Genomic DNA, 9,102 nt, shown 5'->3' with positions numbered 1-9,102 from the left:
AATCACAGGCCTGTAATCAGTGTATGGAACAAGAAGTGGTGTCACAGATTTGTTGAGTGCTGCTTTAGCAGCAACATCAGCCATTGTGTTACCTTTGATGCCTACATGGCTTGGTAACCAGGAAAAAACGATGTCGTATTGGCCAGTTGCAAGTTCATTATACAATTCAAGTATTTCAATTAAAAGTGGATGTTTAGTAGATTGATTTGTAATTGCCTGAAGACAGGAAAGAGAGTCGGAAAATATAATAAATTGTTTATGCTTTGATTGTCTACGAATGTATTTTAGTGCTGTTAATATGGCGTTTGATTCGGCTGTAAAAATGGAACAGTTATCTGGTATTCTAGATGATATTGTCCTGGATCCAATGACGGTGGCGCTGGAAACTGCGTCACCATCCTTTGATCCATCGGTAAATATAGATTTATAAGTATCATATTTGTGTCTTAACTGAGTATATTCTTGTTGAAAAATTAGTTAATTTGTTTCAGATTTTTTAAATTTAGTTAAGGTTAGATCTACCTCTGGTTTCACTGCCATGGAGGGGAAGTCAAAAGTTGGGTGGGGGCTATATTTTCAAGATTTATTTTAGCAGTCGAAATATAAGATTGTAGTCTTAAGCCAAGTGGTGGAGTGAGTGATGAACTTTTTGTATAGAGGCCTTCGTACAGAGGGTGAAAAACACAGTCATAGGCTGGATTTGATTTCAAAGAACGGAGTTTAGTAATATACTGCAAAGATAATTTAACATGGCGGTGTTAAAGTGAAGGCTCATCAGCCTCCACATACAGACTATGAATTGGAGATGTTCGAAAGGCTCCAAGGCAAAGCCTCAGGCCCTGATGATGAATAGAATCCAGCTTTTTCAAATTGCTTTTACATGCTCCACCATAGACGATGGAGCCGTAATCAAGTTTAGAGCGGATGAGGGCTCTGTACAGTTGGAGGAGGGTTTTCTGATCCCCTCCCCATTTAGCGTTTGAGACTACTTTTATTATATCAAGAGCCTTCAGGCATTTAGTTTTTAAATAATTTATGTGTGGCAGAAAGGTCAAGTGGTGGTCAAAAATAATACCAAGAAACTTGGCCTCTTTAACAACTTTGATAGGTGCACCATCCAAAACTAAATCAGGGTCCTTATGCAGCTTATACTTTCTACAAAAATGAATACATTTGGTCTTGGCTTTTGAAAATTTAAAGCCGTTTTCAAGACACCATTTATGGATTTTGTTTAAACACAATTGTAGTTGTCTTTCAATGGTATGCATGTTTTTACCACGACAAGAAACATTAAAATCATCCACAAAAAGCGATCCATCAAGTGAATCATTTAAAACCTTCGACAAACTGTTTATCTTTATGCTAAATAACGTTACAGACAAGATACTGCCCTGTGGGACGCCCTGATCCTGATTGTAATGGTCAGACAGGGAGGAACCCACACGAACTTGAAATTGTCTATTTTTTAAAAACTGAGATATAAATAGAGGCAAACGGCCTCTTAAACCAAAATCATGTAGATCTTTTAGAATACCATACTTCCATGTGGTATCATATGCCTTTTCGAGATCGAAAAATATTGAAACCGCATGTTGTTTATTTATTATGGAATTTTTAATAAAAGATTCTAAACGTACTAAATGATCGATGGTACTACGATTTTTGCGGAAACCACATTGAATGTTAGTAATGAGATTGTTGGTTTCCAAGTACCAAACTAAACGATTATTTATCATACGTTCCATAGTCTTACAAACGCAGCTAGTAAGGGATATTGGCCGATAATTAGAGGGATCGGTATGATCTCGACCAGGCTTGGGTATAGGAATAACGGTAGCATTTCGCCATGACGATGGAAAATTACCAGAAGTCCAAATATTGTCAAAAATATTGAGCATTGTTTCTAAACATAATTCAGGTAAATGTTTAAGGAGCTGATAATGAATATTATCAGGCCCCGAAGCAGTATCATGAGCTTGCCCAAGGGCGGTATGGAGCTCATGAGTGAGTGAGTGAGTTAAATTTTACATCGCATCGGCAATATTTCAGCCATATAGCGATGTGAACTAGGTTGAACAAGTGAGGCATTTATATTATATATTAAAAGCTGTCATCGAAGGACAGTACAACAACCAGCAATATATCACAGATTATAATTTTAAAACTAGTTTTAGAGCAATAAAATAATCAGATACAATACAAACGATACAATATAAAAACGGGCTGTAGATCGCCAGCAACCAAAGTTAGGCCACCATACTAGGGACCATGGGGACTTACGGTACTTCTGCTACCTACATGGTACCCCAGCAGGATTTACACCATCCCTCTGGCCACTGGCGATTATCAGACAGATTAGCCAAAGAGTTAAAATCAACAAAAATACTACGATTAAAAGCACAGAGAAAGGAAATGATACGTTGAATGATACTGGACTTACGTACCGTCCCAGGGGGACAATTGTTTTACGATACTTCAACCCCCTGTGAAGATACGGCCACCAACAATCTCAGTTATGATTTCATTCCACCAAATTAAAATTCATTTACTTTATACTATACATATTATTATCAAAATTTATCTAGTAATTCTATTTCTTTTAAAAAACCGATGATTAAATGAGCACTGATTTGATTAAAAAGATCCTTTATAGATGACACTTTGAAATATTTATCCCTTGTGATGGAAAAATCAATACAGTCAAGCAGGACATGCTTGACCGTGATTCTCTCATCACAAGGGACACAGAACGGAGGATCTTCACCTTTTAAAAGATATTCATGTGTATATCTCGTGTGGCCAATACGACATCACCGCAAAATGACCTCATCAAATCTGGACTGACAACCCAAGTAGGTGTAGCCAATAGTTGGTTTAATTTCATGCAATTTATTTACACCCGCTTGGGTGTCCCACTTCTTTTTCATGAGATCACGGATATAACATCTGATCACTGGCTTATAATCGCTGTATGGAATCAGAAGTGGTGTCTCAGATTTGTTGAGTGCTGCTTTAGCTGCAGAATCAGCCATTGAGTTACCAATAATACCAACATGGCTCGGTAACCAGCAAAATACGATGTCGTATTGGCCAGTAGCAAGATCATTAAACAATTCAACAATTTTGATTAAAAGGGGATGTGTACAAGACAGATTTTGAATAGCTTGAAGGCAAGAAAGTGAATCGGAAAATATAATAAATTGTTTATGTTGGGATTGGTTATTTATATATTCCAATGCTGTTAATATGGCCTTAGCCTCTGCCGTAAAAATGGAACAGTTATCTGGTATTCGGTTTGATATAGTCCTGGATCCAATGACAGTGGCGCTGGCAACGGCGCCATCATCCTTGGATCCATCAGTAAATATAGATTTGTACGTATTGTAGGAGGAACGTAATTGGTTGTATTCTTGTAGATAAATTAGGTGATTTGTGTCAGATTTTTTAAACTTAGTTAGAGAAAGGTCTACTTCAGGTCTGACTAACTGCCAAGGTGGAGTAGACAGAAGTGCATGTGGAGATATGATGTCTAAATCAATATTAGTAGCTGCAATATGAGGTTTGATCCAAACCCCAAGTGGTGGGATAAGTTTGGGCTTGTTTAGAAACAGTTCCTCATTAAGTGGATCAAAAACGCAATTATAAGCTGGGTTTGATGGGTTGGAACGTAATTTAGTTACATATTGAAGAGATAATTTCAAGCGGCGTTGTGCAAGCGAAGGTTCATCCGCCTCCACATACAAACTATCTATAGGAGAAGTTCTAAATGCTCCAAGACAGAGCCGCAGGCCCTGATGATGTATGCTGTCTAATTTCTCTAAATTACTTCGAGCAGCTCCACCATAAACAATTGAACCATAATCTAGTTTAGATCTAATAAGTGATCTATACAGGTGAAGTAAGGTTGTCTGATCCCCACCCCACTTAGTATTTGCAACAACTTTTAGTAGATCAAGAGCCTTCAAGCATTTAGTTTTAAGATATTTTATATGGGGTAAGAACGTCAAGTGGCGATCAAATATAAGACCCAAGAACTTGGTCTCCTCAACAACCTTGATGGGGGCACCGTTTAACAACAGTTCCGGGTCTTTATGCGGTCTATAATTTCTACAAAAATGGATACAATTTGTCTTTGCTTTAGAAAATCTAAAACCATTTTCAAGTGACCACTTTTGGATTTTATTAAGGCAAAGCTGCAGTTGCCTTTCTATTGTGTGCATGTTTTTGCCACGACAAGATATGTTAAAGTCATCTACAAAGAGTGACCCATCAATTGATTCATTCAATACCTTGGAGAGACTGTTAATTTTAATGCTGAATAATGTGACAGACAAGATACTGCCTTGTGGAACACCCTGATCCTGATTGTAATGATCAGACAGGGTTGAACCCACACGGACTTGAAATTGTCTGTCGGTTAAAAAACTGGATATAAACTGAGGCAAACGACCTCGCAATCCAAAATTATGAAGATCTTTTAAAATGCCATGCTTCCAAGTTGTATCATAAGCTTTTTCTAAATCGAAAAAGATGGATACGGCATGTTGTTTATGTACAATGGAATTTTTTATGAACGATTCTAAACGCACAAGATGATCAATGGTACTTCTATTTTTCCGGAAACCACATTGTATATCTGTAATGAGATGATTGGTTTCCAAATACCAAACTAATCGATTATTCACCATACGTTCCATAGTTTTGCAAACGCAGCTAGTGAGAGATATGGGACGGTAATTTGATGGATCTGTATGATCCCGTCCAGGTTTGGGTATAGGGACTACAATCGCATCATGCCACGAAGGAGGAAAAGTCCCTGATGTCCAAATAGCATCAAATATAGTTAAAAGTGTTTGGAGACATGATTCAGGCAAGTGTTTTAAAAGCTGATAATGAATATTATCAGCTCCAGTTGCAGTATCATGAGCTTGCCCAAGGGCGGTATTGAGCTCATGTAGTGAAAACACTTCATTGTAGTCTTCACCATTATCAGAATTAAAATTTACCTTTTTCTTTTCCTGTTGTTGCTGAATTTTCTGAAATTTAGGGTCATAGTTTGATGATGAAGAATGCTTGGCTAAAGTTTCACCTAATTTATTTGCAATGTCCAATTTATCTGTCAATAAATCATTACCATCTTTGAGATGTTTAATGCTGGATTTAGAACCCTTGCCTTTGATTCTTTGAATCATATTCCACACCTTTGATATAGGTGTGCGTGAATTGATTCTGGATACATAATTTCTCCAAGACTGACGTTTATTTTGTTTAAAAGTTCGTCTGGCCTTTGCACTATTTATTTTTACAATATTCAAATTATGGACCGTAGGGTGTCGGCGGAAAAACTTTTCCGCTTTTTTCCTACGCTTTCTAGCCTGTTTGCAATCATCGCTAAACCATGGTTTGCGAATGTGCGGGTTCACAGAGGATTTAGGAATGGATTCATCAGCTATGTGTTTCAGTTGTTCTGAGAATATCTGAATAGGGTCAGGGATGTTTTGGAACGTTTCAGGTTTCAGAGTTTCAAAACAACGTGTTTGAAATAAGGGCCAGTTTGCTCTATTAAAATTCCACCTTGTTGAAGGTGGTTCATCGGTTGGGAGAATAGACTGTAGTATTGTGGGGAAATGGTCACTTCCACATAGGTCATCATGGACTGACCAGTCAAATTCGTGTAGTAAATCAGAATCTGTGAGTGACAGATCTAATGCTGAATAAGTTCCTGTTGCAGGATGTAAATATGTGTTTGCACCATCATTAAATATACATAAATTATTGTTTGTAATAAAATCTTCAAGGACCGTGCCCTTAGCGTTCGTATGGACACTTCCCCACAGAGGGTTATGTCCATTTAGGTCACCCATGATGACACAGGGCTTCGGGAGTTGGTCAAATAAAGACTGAAGTTCAGCCTGCTGAAGTGGAGAAGATGGTGGAATATACAAAGAGCAAAGTGTGAAGGCGATGTGAAATGTTAGCCGGACTGCAACGGCTTGAAGATTGGTGGTAAGAGGAATAGCTCTATGAATTATATCCTGTCTCACCAAGATTGAAGAACCTCCAGTGGCTTTTGCTCCTGGAGGTGAGAAGTGATTATACATGTTATATTTCCTGACATCACATTTATCTGTGTTCTTAAGGTATGTTTCTTGTAAACACATAGCTGATGGTTTAAAATCTTGAATTAAAAGTTGTAAATCGTTAAAATTATTCCTAAATCCTCTACAATTCCATTGGATTATGTTAGACGATTGAGTCATGGTGGCTCAATCGGTGAACGCTCACGTACACGTGAGGATGAAGGACTCCTACTACTGCTCCGTGACGATGGGGTGACATCCATGTCCAGAGCATCAAAGGAGTTATTGACAGGAACCTCTGAAGATGAGGAATTTCTGATTGATTGTTTTCTATTAAGTTTTTTACGTTCTTTCCTTGTCAGAGTAACCTTAGATTCAGTAGGCGTAGTTTCTACAGCCTCTGGCGTTGTAGGAGGTGGTTCAACAGTATCAGGTTGAGCAGTATCAGCTTGATCAGTCAAAGGTTGAGAATGGCTTATAGTTTGAGTTGAAGACGAATTTGAAGTAAGCACTGATGATATGCTGACAGGTTGATCTGATGTGATCCATGTCAATTCTGTCTGAATAGAAATGGATGCAGTTGGAGGAGCGGAGGTAGTGACAGCAGCAGAAAAGGTTCTGGAAAGTGGACTTTGTGGGCTCTGACTTTCGATCAGCTTCTTGGCATCATAAAAGGATATATTTTGCTCATGCTTGAGCTTCAGGATTTTGGATTGTTGAAGCCATTCTGGGCATAACCTGGATGAGGCCAGATGTTGTCCTTTACAGTTCGAACATTTTATTTCTGCTGAGCAGTCGGTGCTGTCATGACTGGCACCACAGCGCTGACAGACCACTGAGTGAGCACAAGATCTGGAGCCATGTCCAAACTTTTGGCACTTGAAACACCGGAGTGGATTGGGGACATACACCTCCACTCCGATGTTGAGATAACCAGCTTTAATTGACGTAGGTAGTGCTGAAAGTGTAAAAGTAAGCAAATAAGTGTTGGACGGGATGATGTTTCCGTCTCTAGATTTCATGGTAAAACGTTTAACTCCTGTCACTTCTTGAGATTTTAATTCGTCTGCAATTTCTTGCTCTGACATGTCGGACAGGCAACGAGCTCTGTCTCGAACAATGCCTCGGCAAGAATTCAAGGTTTTATGAGGGGACACATCAACCGCAATATTGGCAAAAGTGGTTATGGACAACAAGTTGAGAGATTGTTGCTTCCGTGAGCACTCAACAAGAAGAGAGCCACTACGGAGACGTGTCACATTCTTCACTTCGCCGCAAATTCCTAAGACAGCTTTGGAAATGGCGAATGGATTAAGTTTAATGGGTTGTTTGTCAGCTGCCTCAATCACAATAAAGCGGGCCCATGAATCTAAGCCACGAGATAACTGCTCATTTTGATCAATGTCATCAAGATCGACATGACGACGTTTTGAACGGGTTGAACCAGGGTATTTGTGCGACATGGTGAAATATAGTAATTCATCACCCCTGCTCCCCACCCACCATGGAGTGCCACAAAGAGCGATGTTGTGTTGCACCGGATCTCCAACATGCAAACACCAGGGATACAGGGATGATATACTCCAGCAAGTATGACGCAAATAGCAATATTTGTATACCAAATTAAATGCCAGGCTGGTTCGGCCCATGACAAGTAATCGGATACATACTGAATTTGGAGGACAACATCACCAGATTGGCCCATGAGCCACCGCCTTCTGGCGTAAGACTCTAGGCAATTTATTCAATCCAAATTGGAGAATTCACACAAGTAATGTACGGCCAAGACCAAAAGATACATTAAAACACAACACAGGTGTGCATACACAATATTACGCACAGGGCCTGGCATGACCAGCCGATTGATAAGACCGGGCCCATCTTACCACCCGTCTAGGCGAAGTAAGGGTCAAAGTGGTGTATTGGGCAAAGGAACACTATTCCTGGAACCAGTGCCCTCAACCACCAGACTCCCGTCCTCCGCCGACACAGGGACGCAACCCACGGCAAACAGGTTGCCCATTTTAGTCGCCTCATACGACCAGCAATGGGAGGCTGTGGAAATATTCTGCCCCGGTTCCACACGGGGGAAGAGCTATTAGCGCTACCCAGCACTCACCACGAGGAGGTTGCTCTTCACGAGTGCCTGGAGCTCATGAATGGAAAATACTTCATTATAATCCTCACCATTATCTGAGTGAAAATTAAGTTTCTTTTTTTCTTGTTGTTCCTTATATTTCTGAAAGTTAGGAACATAATTGGATAATGAGGAATGTTGAGCTAATGTTTCACCTAACTTATTAGCAATATCAGATTTATCTGTTAGAAAAGTGTCACCCTCCTTGAGATGGTGAACAGTGGATTTGGACCCTTTTCCTTTAATTTTCTGAACCATATTCCAAACCTTTGAAATAGGCGTACGTGAATTAATTTTAGAAACATATGTTTGCCATGACTGTCGTTTATTTTGTTTAAATGTGCGACGAGCCTTGGCATTCGAAATTTTGAATTGATTTAAGTTATGGACGGTGGGATGGCGACGAAAATATTTTTCTGCCTTCTTCCTAGCCTTTCTAGCTTGTTTGCAGTCCATGTTAAACCAAGGTTTACGGATGTGTGGAACCGTAGAGGATTTCGGAATACATTCATCAGCAATAATATTTAATTCATCTGAAAAAACCTGAATAGGATCATGAACATTTAGAAATAATTCTGGCTGTAATCTTTCAGTGCATAATGCATTAAATAAAGACCAATCGGCCTTTGAGTGAGTGAGTGAGTGAGTGAGAATTATCGTCACATCGGCAGTATTTCAGCCATACCGCGACGAAACAGTTATAATAATTACATTTTGATTTAATAAAAAGCTGTCAACGATGGACAGGAAGATAACTAGAATATCACAGGTTCAATAGTAAAACTAGTTGAGAACAGTTAAAACAATACATTTATAATCAACAAGACAATATAAAATTGGGCTATAGATCACCAGCAACCAAAGTTAGGCCACCTTACAAGGGAC

This window comes from Haliotis cracherodii, unplaced genomic scaffold, assembly GCF_022045235.1.
Source record: "Haliotis cracherodii isolate W230 unplaced genomic scaffold, xgHalCrac1.p SCAF_19, whole genome shotgun sequence".
NCBI lineage: Eukaryota > Metazoa > Mollusca > Gastropoda > Lepetellida > Haliotidae > Haliotis > Haliotis cracherodii.
The sequence above is the reverse complement of the archived record's forward strand: the minus strand, read 5'-3'. Positions refer to the sequence as shown.